General features: G+C 40.4%; 1 long non-coding RNA gene across 1 annotated transcript; it reads left to right on the top strand.

The window, feature by feature from the left end:
• The first annotated feature begins 1,859 nt into the window (after positions 1-1,859).
• Positions 1,860-4,764, top strand: LOC116421160. Its single transcript, XR_004231465.1, has 3 exons — positions 1,860-1,943; positions 3,841-4,447; positions 4,535-4,764. It is a non-coding gene; the product is annotated as an uncharacterized LOC116421160 (long non-coding RNA).
• Positions 4,765-13,048: the final 8,284 nt, after the last annotated feature.

Raw genomic sequence — 13,048 nt, 5'->3', positions numbered from 1 at the left:
TCTTGATTATCCTCCGGCTCTCACCTGTCAATATGACCATCATTAACAATTCTATGTTCCACTTGTTCTATACTTCCAGATCCCCTCTTTCCAGCTGTAGCATCTTAGCACTCTATTAAAGACAAGTTTCCTAACTCCCACTCTTCCCAGTACTCCAGGCTACTTCCCCAAGTGACTTCCCAGGAGTCAAGCATCAGTAGGAGGGATAAATTATAGCCTTTAGGACATCAAGGAGCAATTTTGTGAAATTCCTAAACTCGTGGGTTTTTTCCTGAAAAGTGTGGTAGGCCAATGTTTCTCCACTGGACAGCAGGTGGCTCCCAAGGTCCTATTTCAGACTCATCTCCCCTCCCTTTCCCCCTTTCCTTCCTCTTCTTCTTCAGCAGGATGGATCACAGATATAAACTTAGAAGAAGCTTCAGAGATTATCATCTCCAATTTTCTCATTTTACAAACAAGGAAATCGAGTCCCAGAGAGGCCCTCTGAGATCTAAGTTTTCAGGCTGTGAAGGAAGATTTTTAGACCCAAATAGAATGCTGGCTGGCCACTAGAGGCCAGAGCAATTTGCAATTTTCCTAGGTCTGATGCTTTGCCCAGTCCTCCAAAACCATCATTTCCTGACAGTTTGGGTACCTGGCAATTTTCTACAACAGTCATATTCACATTCACCCAGTTGGCTGAGAGATGTACAGGATACAAAGTCTTGCTGTTTCATATTTTTTAATTACAAAGAAGCTTTTGACTTGTTAGAGAAAAACTGTCTTAAAAAGACCAGTGGAACAGAATGAGACAAACACTTTCAGACATAGCCTGCATGTGGATTTGTTTTGCCTGACTATATTTATTACAAAGGAGGGATTTTTTAGGAGGCTGAAGGTAGGAAAAAAGGGAGGGATCTTAAGGAAACTTAATTTGGATGACTTGGCTTTAAGGAGAGGAGGTTAAAAAGGGGGAGGAGAGAAAGGGCACTAGTGAATCATTTTAAAATACTCATAAAAGAGTAGGCAGAAGGTCAGGAGGGGACAGAGACAAGCAAAGTAGTGTTAGTTCTTCCATGTTCAAAAGGAAATAGGCCTTTAAAAAACCAAACTACATGCAGTGGAAGTTCATAGGTTTATATGTAGTCCTTTTTTCTTTTCAGTACTGGGAAATAAATGTTCTTGTTTGTTGATGTTTGTCAAGTTTATTAGGATAATAAAAAAGGAAATATCATCTTTACTAGATACAGCCTCCCCCAAGGCTTTCCCCAATAATATGTTTCAAATGCATATTTTTAGATTCAGATTCTTTGATTGATGCAACTACAGAGATGACTTTGTTCAATGATCCACTGGGTGTCAGCATCACCGGAGGCAAAAAACAGAGAGATAGGCTCATTGAAATTGTTTTTCTCTGCTATAATGGAGGCTATCCTGCATTAGAATCCAAACAAGGGGATTTCCCTGTAGATTGTAGAGATCAGAGATTTAGAGATGAAAGGGACCTTAAAAATCACATAGTCCTGGGGGTAGCTAGAGAGCACAGTGGTTAGACCTTTGGTCAGTTCAAATCTGACCTCAGACATTTCATACTTCCTAGCTGTGTGATCCTGTCAAGTCACTTACCTCCAATTGCCTCAGCAAAAAATGAAAAGTCATACAGTCCAACATCTTAATTTTATAGATGAGGAGGCTGAGTCATAGAAAGGGGGAATGTGAGTAATCCAAAAATTCACAGGTAAGTGTCAGAGATGGGATTCTATCCCAGATCTCTGGCTCTGAAGGCAGTCACCCATTGATTAGCAGGCTGAGTGACTGAGTGACTCTGTGCCATGCTGCTTGTCATAATGGTCCTAGAACATCACAAAAACTCAATGAAATTCACAGGGTTTCCTAAGTGATGGGCCTAGATATCCACACTGCAAAGACCAAATGGACACAGGATGCAAATTCTTGAGATTATGGTATGCAGTTAGAAGGGTAGTTCATTGAACTAATCTGTCAGTAATTAGTCCTAGTATGCTGAATTTAGACCTGAGTTTTGAGTTCAAATTCTTCCTACTAGTTAAGGGATGCTGACCATTTAACTCCTCCCAGCTTTAATTTCCTCCCATGGCACCTTCCTCCCTGGATTGTGAAGATCAAATGAGATAACATGTCAAGTGCCTGTAAACTTTAAAGTATTATATACTTTATTATAATATCATTATTATGTAATACAATAAAGTATTACCCACTTTATATTATTATAAGAATATATTATTGTTATTGGGGGGAGGGGGGGACTAGAGCTCAGAGTTGAGCTCTCTCAGAGAGAGAATGAGAAGGAAAGGGAGAAGGAATAAGCATTTATCAAGCCCCTATTATGCACCAGGCACTGTGCTAAACATTTTTACAAGTATTATTAATTTTTTTGAGGCAATTTGGGTTAAATGACTTGCCTAGAGTCACACAACTAGGAAACATTAACTCAGTTCCTCTTGACATCAGGGCTGGTGCTCTGTCAATTGTGCCATCTAGTTACCTGGACAAGTATTTCATTTAAGTTTTGCAAAATCCCTATGGGGAGTTGCTATAATTATCTTTATTTTATAGTTGAGGTTAAATGACTAGAAGGATCATCCAGCTAATAAATATTTGGGGCTGGATTTGAATTTGGGTCCTCCCGACTCATGCCCAGACTCTATTTACTTTGCTCCTTTACTGATTGAACAAGATCACATTTAAGAAATTATGTAATGGTTTCAAATTATTTCAAACTGAACTTTGGTTCCTACTTGCTCCCTCTTTGGAGTTTCTTTTTTCCTTTTGTTGAAAAAGATAATTTAGAAAATGATAGTTCATAAGAGACACATAAAACAGAAATTAAGAAATACAAAAAGAACTAAAAATGACTGAAAAAGTCATTGACTTGTCAATGTGTCAATGATTTGACCCAAGCCACAGACTCTGACATTCAAAAGACTCTCTTCATCCCATGGTCGGCTTTGGAGAAATTCACATCTGTGAGTACTATATACTATTTTGTTATAAACTCATTCATTCAATCGAATGAATACAAAACTAAAAGAAAACAGTTCTGCAAATAAATGCTATTGTATTTTTGTTCCAAATCCCTAAAGGAGATAGATAAAAGAGTTAACAATAAAAGGAACAAATATAGAATAAGATAAAAATATTGACTTTAGGAAACTATAGTTTAAGAGTAGATATGCAGACAGAGGTGGAAAAAACCTCATTCCAAAGTTCCTTCATCAAATTCACTCCATTTACCAAATCACAAACTTTGGAAGCTTGGAGGCAAATTGAGCATGGCAGCTGTGCAAACTGAACCTGGCCTAGCTAACTAGATGGTAGCTCTCAATTCTTGGCTCCATGTTGGGAAATCTTATTGATCCAGAAGGGGATAGGATTTCATGACAAAACACAAGAGATTTTTAACATTCTTTATTTTATTCTGTTTTAGTTTTGGACCCGCCAGTTGTTTATTTTTATTATCATTTGTTTTTTAAATAAGTATGTGTTCTGTTTTCCATGGTTAGCATGAATTTCAGACACAGTCAGTTAGCATTTATTAAGTGTCCATCATATGCCAGCTGCTGGCAGCACTCCCCAATCCAGCCCGCTCCCCAAAATTGTCCTTGATCACCAGAAGCCCACAGTCTAATGGAGGAACTCACAGAAAAAGCAGTTGTTTCTGGAAGTGATTAGTTTGTTTCTTCTTCCCTAACCTGGATTTTTGTGGAGTTTCTCAGTCTCAGGCTTTCGAGGCTCCCTCCCTGACCAGCATCCTACTGTCATCAAAAAATGTAGTGATGGGTTTGGTGAATTCTGCTTTTCTCTGTGGTTTGGTTTCTTCAGAGATGTCTCATTTGTCATCAAATCATTGGAGACTGGATAAGCCAAAGAGCAGCTGGACCCATCCCTGATGAATCTTTTCCTTGGACTAAGTGAAAGAGATATATTTCGTCATCTGAGCTATGGACCATCAGGATCTTCATTATGCTGACATCTTGATGATTTCTTGCATAGAAAATTGGTCAAGTAGTCCCAGACCAAAGCCACAGTGCAAAGAAATGGTCAGCCTTTGACCGGCTCAGACTCTCCCTATAATTATACTCTTCAGAAGTACTTTTGGAGTTGTCCAAAAGAATCCTTCACCACTGACCCAAACCACCTGTTGATTTTTACAGATTTATCATTCATTCATCTTCCACTTCTCCAACCACTTGCTTTTGTTGTTGCCAACTTGCCTCATTGACTGGCAACACAACCCCAAGCTTTCACTCACTTCTCCCCGAGCCTATCTTTTTAAGCCAATATTCTCCAGGAGAAGATCTTCAAGTCATGGGATTCTCCAGGCTCACAAAAATTATAGCTGTGGGTGACCCCAGAGCTGGAAAGGTTCCCAGATGCAGAATCAGGGCAGACCTGGATGGAAATCTCTCCTCTGAGGCTTGCTAGCTGTGTGAGTAGTCAGAGAAGTCAACTCTTTGAGCCTCTATTTCCTTATCTGTAAGATGAGATACTAATACACCTAATATTTCTTACACAGGATTGTTTCCAGGAAGCAAAAAGTGAATATCTGTGGAGCACTCTGCAGACTTTAAAGTACAGTGTAAATGTTAGCTGGGATGCTCATATAAAGACAGATGGTGAATACAAGCAGGTTGCAGTCGGTTTCCAATGCTGTACTGAGTGTGAGGAGCTATTGAGGAGCTATTGTCCTTACCCCTGGGCAGCCTGGATTTCTAGGGGGCTGAGATCCGGTACTGCTGGGAGGGGCTGGCCACCTGCTGTTCCCAGGAGATAAAGAAATATCCAGGAGCTTTGGGACTTGCTGCTCCCAGCCTCCCTCTTTCCCCTTTCCAATCCCCAGCCCCCTCACTCCCCTTTACATTCCCCACTGCCCCATGGGCTCCTCTTGTAGCCAAATGCAAGGAATAGCAGATGGACAGCCTGAGTACTGCCCTGGTAGCCATGAAATATTAAAAAGACTGAGGGAAGGACTCTGTGGAGGATTTATAGAGGGATGGGAACAAGCATTGCCCAAGATGAGGATGAGAAGCTTGGAAGGGCTGCCATCTGCCCCACACTGATGAGATCATAATCCATTGAGGAATGGGAATATTAGGTACTTAAATGGGGGGGAGGGGGAGACAGAACAGGGAAGGGAGCCATGCAGAGGAAAGCAGGACCTTTAATTGGGGTGTGTGTGTGTGTGTGTGTGTGTGTGTGTATGTGTGTGTGTGTTTGTGTGTGGTGCTCTGGGGAAAGAAGGAATGTCAAGAGCTGGGCAGTCCCAGGGACCCTCCTCTCCAGTGCGTTGTCACGGGGAAGGGGGTAAGCTTTCAGAGTGATCAGATCTTTCCAGGCCCCTCAGACCTCATTTACCTTAGAATAATTCCCATTAAGGATGAGAGTTCACATCTATAAAACCCTTCAAGTCCACAAAGCATTTTCCCTTGAAAGCCAGCCCAGGGAGCTTATTAATAATGATAGCATTTCTTTCTAGAGAGCTTTTAAAGTTTACAAAGTACTTGCCTTCCAATAGCCCTGTGAGCTAAGGGAGGGAAGTATTGTTATCCCCATTCTGCATCTAAAGAAGTTGAGGTTCAATTAAGAGAAGAATTTCATAACCTGCTGTTCACTCCAGATCTAATAATCTTTGCTACACTTCAGTGGTCTTGGAAAAAAAAAAGCAGAGAGATTCTTTTCCCCTTCCCAATCCCTAAAAAATCTTCTTGTCCCCAAGATCAGAACAGCATCTTCCTATTAAGTAGTTTTTTTTTTCCCACACCAGAGTGAATGCAACTTCCAGGGCACATATACACAGTCCACCCCAATCAGATCTTGTCTTTGTTAAGAGTCCAACAGACATTTGAAATGACCTGAAACTTCACTGGCATGAGGACCTACCAATGCAGACTGCATCACACCTCCCAGCTGTAATTGGTAGTGTGGCCAAGGGTCCTGAGAGGTTAGATGGTTCTCCCACTTACATGCCCCAGGTGGCACTTGAATTCAGGTCTTCCTGATTCTGAATCCAGCTCTTTATCCATCATGAAACAATTCCTCTTAGGTGCTGATGTGGAATTTCCTTTCTGAGAAACCTCAATTCTTTTTCAAGAATCTGTGATTTTATTCAGATTACAATCCCTCTGTGACTTCATAGATGATGTTTGAGACCAGTTGTGATTGAAAAATTCATTAAAAATGTGATGAGACTCTTTGAATTTACCTAGATTGGTCCTAGGTAAAAAACAAAACAAATAAAACACAAAACCAGACATCAATCTCTGCCTGCAATTTGAAGTTTTTGGAGGTTGAACAGATCAAGCAGAACTTATTTTCTGCCTGTTGTCTTTGAGAACTCAGGGTCAACTCTAGGCTGAGATGAGACATCAAAATAGGACATCAGTCGAGAATGATATGCAAAACCTGGAAATATAAAATCCTAAATGATGGAAAGGACCCAAAAATATAGATTGTTAGAACTGAAAAGAACCATAAAATGTGAGAATGTCAGATCTGGAAAGGATGTGAAAACACAGAATGTCAGAGCTGGGAGGAAGCCAAGAACATAGAAAGTTTGAAAGCAGAACATAGAACTTTAGAGTTAGAAGGGACTCAAGAGATTCTAATCCTATTAGACCTTGTTGCCCAGAGGAAGAAACTGCACCTCCATCTCTAGATTGCACTGGTAAAGAAGTTTATCTTGAAAATAGAATGACAGAGAAATACTAGGTGCCATCTAAGAGTCAAATCCAAATCAAAGCTCCCCCTGATTCTTGGATCATAACTTCAGAATCATTTTTGATTCTTTCTTTTTTCTCTCATCTCCTGCCCTCCCTCTTTTAATCCACTAATAGATTTCAAAGGTGTGGTCTCCCCAACAATTCCCCCACTGACCCTCTCCTCTATACTCTCAAGCCAACACCCAAGATCAGTTCTCATCACCTCTTTTTTGGAGTACTTTAATATCTTCTTTTAAAAATTTGTTTTTAATTAACAATAATTGACTTTCTCCATCACCCCACAAATTATTGAAGAAAGAAAAACAAAAATTAAATCCTTGCAGCAAATGTGCATAACCAGGCAAAACATATTTTCACTTCAACAGTATCCAAAAAACATGTGTCATTCGGCACTCAAAATAGCTTTGTCTCAGTTCCTGCTTCCTGGCTCTTTCCTCTCTTACCCATCTTTTACATAACTGCCCCCAAAAATGTTCCCAAGAAATAGGCCTGTATCACTCCTCTACTCAAAAGCCTTCAGTGGTTCCCTATTGCTTTTAGGATAAATACAAATTTCTCAGCCTGGCATTCAAGATTCTCCACACTTTAGCTCCTATTGCCTTTCCAGTCTTTTCTTTTTCTTTTTTGTTATGTTTTTTCCCTATCTGTGACTTTGTTGAGATAGGAAGTTCCTACCAACATAGACCTGCAATTGTTCTGCAATTTAAAGTCTTAGAGGGTTGCTTGGGAAGCTAAATGCTTGCATATTGTGTCACATGATCCCAATGTGTCCAAGACCAAAATCTAAGTTTTCTTATCTCTGGGGCTCATTATCCATTGTTCCATGTGGTTTCTCCTTCTCTCCTTATCTGAACTCTTATGTTCTAGCCAAAGCTGGCCCCCATTCAACGTTCCATCTCCTGCCATTCACCAAGCCTGGAATACACTCCCTTCTCACTTCTGTCTGGCAAAATCCTTGTTCTCTTTTAGGTCTCTGCTTAGGTTCAGAATAGTTTAGGCAGATATTAACAAGGGATTGCTCTATAAGACCATCCCTCCAGAGAAGAAATCTCAGTTTTCTCCTTTAATTTCTCATCATTTTTCTCAATTCCTTCATTCCTTTAGACAGGCCTTAGGAAGTCAATGAGGATTTGGGTTGGGGAAGATGATGCTGAAATAGAATTGATAAATGAACAACACTCAGACATTCTCATGTGTTTATGTCAGTGTGACCATCCTTCTTCCCTTCAATTCATGCTTGCCCACCCTGGCTGGTCCTGGTCCATATCCATGGCTACACATTCACCAGAGGGCTCTTTCACCATTTCTCTAAGCGTCCAGATGGTACCAGCACCAGGCTGTCCACTGGAAAGTAATGAACCCCTGGCTCTAGCCACATTACTAGTCCATTTTCTTTTTCTTGCATACTCTTCTTTGGCAGTTTGTTACTCCTATTTTTCTTTGACAGTTCTTTATTTATTCCATGATTTAGTCTCCTCATACCCATTCTTTCACATCTCATTGTTCTCTGAGAGAACTTATTTCTGAGAAATACTCATTTTTAATGCTTTCAAGACTGTAGTATTCCCATTCCTTTTGGGCATATAATAAACATACACAAATCTAATCAATACATATATATATATATATATATATAAAAGCACATATGTGCCCTATTCAAATACTTATGTAGATACATATGTATATTATATAAAATATACACATATATGGCTGTTTTATATATATATATACACCCATATATATCTTAACACATACATATATACCCATAAGCACGTGTATAATCCTTGTGGACTATATAGTAGTATAGTGGATTTAATTAATCAATAAACATTTAATAAATATCTGCTATATATAAGGCATTGTGTAAAGTGCTACAGATACAGAAAGAGATAATAAACAGTACCTACCCTCAAGAAGGTTACAATCTGAAGAGAGAGACAACATGCTTGTTTGCATGTTATATATACAAAGCAAACTACGTACAGGATAAGTAGGAAATAACAGAGGAAAGACAGTAGAATTAAGGGGAAGGGGAAGGCTTCCTGTAGAAGGTGGGATTTTAGTCAGGGCTTAAAGGAAGCCAGGAAGGTTGGAGCGGAGTAAGGACAGAGTTCTAGCCCCATGGGGTACAGCCACAGAAAATGTCCAGAGTTAAGAAATAGAAAATCTAGTTTGTGGAACAGGCAGGAGGCCAGTGTCACTAGGTGGAAGTGTGCATGTTGGGAAGTAACATATAAGAAGACTGGAAAGATAGGAAAGAGTTAGTCTGTGAAGGGATCTAATGCCAAACAGAGCATTTTCTATTTGTTTTTTGAGGTAATAGGGAGCCACTGGGGTTTATTGAGTAGGGCTGGTGACATGATGGGACCTGAGTTTTAGGGAAATCACTTTAGTGACTGAATGGAGAATGGACTGGAGAGGGGAGAGACTTGAGGCAGACTGATCCACGGCAGGCAGTAATCCAGGTGGGAAGTGATGAGGGCCTGCACCAGTGCCAAAGGAGAGAAGGGGATATATTGGAGAGTTGTTGCAGAGGTGAAACTGCCAAGCCTTGGCAACAACTGCAATGGCAGGTGAGTGAGAGGGGTGAGGAATTCATGATGCCTCCAGGTTTCAGGCCCCAGGGATTTGGAGCTGGTTTAATTACCTGACATGAAAAGTAGGAGAATAGTCACAACTGGGTCAAGTCAACTGGGAAGGACGTCCGTGGTGGAGTGCTATAGGATTGTGCTTGGCCCTGTGTTGTTTATAAATTTTTTCAATGACTCAGCTAAAGTAATAATGATGTGTGTTGGTCAAGTCTGCAGATAATACAAAAATGGGAGGAACAGCTAATTTGGTGAATGATAGTATTTATAATGATTAATAATAAGGAGATTTAAATAATACCTTAAAGTTTACAAAATAGACAGTATAAGGTTGGATTATTGCTGTGATTATAAGAAATGATGAGGTAGAATTAGAAAAAGTTGAAAAGACTTGGACTTATGAAGGAAGATGTTAACTATCTTCAGAGAAAGCACAAACAAGCATAGTACAATCTTACATAGATGCTTAGGAGTGTATATTTATATATATATTATTTGTATATGATTATAGTTAGCTATGTATAGGTATGTGTATATGCATGTATATGTGTGTGTATGTGTATGTGTCTATACCTGCATTTAATTGTAGTTTTCTTGGGGGAGAGGGAGGAAGAAAAGGGAAAAAGAAGAAAATGAAAAGTGCTTAGCAGAGAACAAAGGAAAACCTACAAGGAAGCAAAAAAAAGATGGACAGTTTTAAACACAAGGTATAGTATTTATTATATAGGCTTTTTTGAAATAGAAATTTATTGCTTTATATTTTGAATATGTTCTTTTACATTCTGCTGTATATATGACAATTCTTTTTCTTTTCCTCTTTTGCATTTAGATTTAAAACAAACTTTAAAAAAAGGTTTGCAAAGCACTTTACATATGTCATCTCATTTCACAATATATGAGATCTGAAAAGAGTTTGATAGACTAAAATGGGCCAAATGATGGGCATAAAATGTAATATTATGCAATTGGGTTTTTAAAAATTTAGTTTAGGATATGGAGGGATGGTTAAACAATTTGAAAAAATTTCTGAGGATTTTAGTGGTCAAGTGTATCACAGAAACCAAAACAACTAATACAATAATAGCCAGTACCAAAGCAGTGAAGTGGCTCAGCGCATAGAGTAAGCACTGGACATGGAAACTGGAAGACCTGAGTCCAAGTATGGCCTTAGACACTTACTAGTTGTGGGACTCTGAGCAAATCATGTAACCACTATGTGCCTCAGTTTCCTCAACTGTCATAATAGCACCTGCCTCCTAGCGTTGTTGTGAGAATCAAATGAGGTGATAATTACACAGCACTAAGAATGGTGCTGGCACATAATAGATGCTTCATAAATGTCTGTTCTCTTTCCTTCTCCTGACAAGGAAGATACAGGATGCTAAACAACAGGGGAGATAGACAGTCTTACTGTCCTCTGCCCTGTTTAGAACACAACTGGACTACTGAGTTCAATTCAGCATCATATACACCATATAGGAGAAAGGACACGCCCAATTTGAGAGCATCTTGAGAAGGGTGGCCAGGGTGGGAGAGAGACCAAGAGGCCAGGCCTTAAGCACTGCTTGAAGAATGTGGAGATATTCAGAGAAAAGAGGACCTAAGGGAAGACCTCAGGGATGTTAGTAAGTCTTGGAAAAATTGTGATATAGAAGGTGGAGTTCTATCACCTCAGAAAAGAGAGTCAGAAGCAAGAGGTGGAAAGCGAAGAAAAAATGAGGTAATCTTTAGAACCATCCCAAAGTGGAAGGGGCTGCCTTGGGAGACAGGGGGTCTTTTCCCTGAAAAGCTTCGTTTGGAAAGTGTATTATGGATGATGAGGGACACAGGAGAGGTGAGTTCACATGGAGCTTGAATTAGAGGACCTTCCATGGCTGAGATGCTGGAGTTCTGTCACATTCAAATGCCACCCCCTTTCTCTTTTTTCCCTCTTATCTCTCTGTGTCTGTGTCTGTGTTTCTCTCTCTCTCTCTCTCTCTCTCTCTCTCTCTCTCTCTCTCTCTCTCTCTCTCTGTCTCTTTCTGCTTGTCTCCTTCTCTGTCTCTCTCTCCGTGTCTCTCTGTCTGTTTCTCTCTCTGTGTCTCTCTCTCTGTCTCTCTGTCTCTCTCTCTCTCTCACACACACACACACACACACACACACACACACACACACACCTGGGTTGTGCAGGGCTCCTGCTGGCAATGACCATAGAAGACTTTCCGGAGACAGCTATTACTTCAGGTCCTCAGTTTCATTGACTAAGTGGGGACCCCGGATATGAACACTCTAGTCTACAAGCCTTTAATCTGTTTTGTTGTTATTGTGTGTGTTGTTTTGGTATGATGGTGACCCTTTGGGAAGCCTGGGGAAGTCCACCTTTCCCCAGAAAAATGTATAAAATAAAATACATAGGGGTATCAAGGACATCCATTGTAGTAAAATATAGTTACTAAAATTTTTTTTTAAAAAAGAGCAAGAGCCAGAGAACCTGGGTTAAGACCCTTTTTGTCCTGGAGCAGCTTTACAATCCTCCCCACCCCCAAGCCCTGGCCTTCGTAAGCAGAAACCCAGAAAAATGCCATCCCAGCTTTTGCCTTCCTTCTGTCTCGGAAGGAGGTGGAATTGATCCTTCTCGGATGTGCAGTCAGTTCTGGGCATGGGGGAGCAAGCAGCCCACCGGGAGCCAGGGTCAGCCTCAGCAGTCCCGGCCTCCAGTGGCTGCCAGCACTGGGAGGGGCCAGCCTGGCAACCCGGGCCAGGACAGCTGGAACCCTAAGCCTGGGACTCAGGAGCGGGAAGCTCAGGCCCCCAACTTGCTGTGTGACCTTAGCAAGCTGCTTGTTTTCTCTGGTCCTTAAAGCATCTCTAAGCTTCCCTCTAGCTCACCATTCTGTGTTTTAATTGTGGGCACGGTCAGATTCAGTGAATGTAGTGGAGGGTTTGATGAATTTCTTTTTTGTTTTTCTTTTGTTATTTGTTGTTACCTACAATTGGGCTGTGCAATGAATAGAACCAAAGGCCTAGAGTCAGAAAGATCTCAGTTTAAATTTGGCTTCAGTCACTTAGTAGCTGTGTGATCCTGGGCAAGTCACTTAACCCTTTCTGCTTCAGGTTTCTCATCTGTAAAATGAGCTGGAGAAGGAAATCATAAACCACTCCAGTATCTTTGCCAAGAAAACCCCAAGTGGGGTCATGAAGAGTCAGAAATGACTGAAACAATTGAACAGCAATAATTCTTTATTTCAAGGGATAATTTGTTGCTTAAGGAAAGGAAAAAGAAATGTTCAGAAATGAAAGTAGTGGGAGTAATCAACAGAGCCCCCTCTCCATCTGTGGGACCCTAGATCACCTCCATTACAAATATAAAGACACCAAAAATATTCTAGCTTCTGGCATCTTGTTGTACGTTGCCTTAGAGTTTTGATGTTTTATAGTTGTACTGGTACAGCAGAAAGGGTGCTAGATTTGGAGCCAAAAGACATGAGTTTGAATGTACTTATTTAGCTATATGACCTTGGGGAAATCTCAATATTTTCAGGCCTCAATTTCCTCATCCGTGAAATGGGGATAATAATCGTTAGCATTTCTAGCATACTTGACCTCATTTTATCCTCATAGGGTTATTACTACCTCCATTTTATAAATGAGGGAGTTGAGGAAAAGGGCTTAAGCATCTTGCCCAAGGTCACACAGGTAGTAAGCTTCTGAGGCCAGATCTGCTTAGGTCTTTCTTACTGCAGA

This window comes from Sarcophilus harrisii, chromosome 2 (genome assembly GCF_902635505.1).
Source record: "Sarcophilus harrisii chromosome 2, mSarHar1.11, whole genome shotgun sequence".
Classification (NCBI taxonomy): Eukaryota; Metazoa; Chordata; class Mammalia; order Dasyuromorphia; family Dasyuridae; genus Sarcophilus; species Sarcophilus harrisii.
The sequence above is the reverse complement of the archived record's forward strand: the minus strand, read 5'-3'. Positions and strand labels throughout refer to the sequence as shown.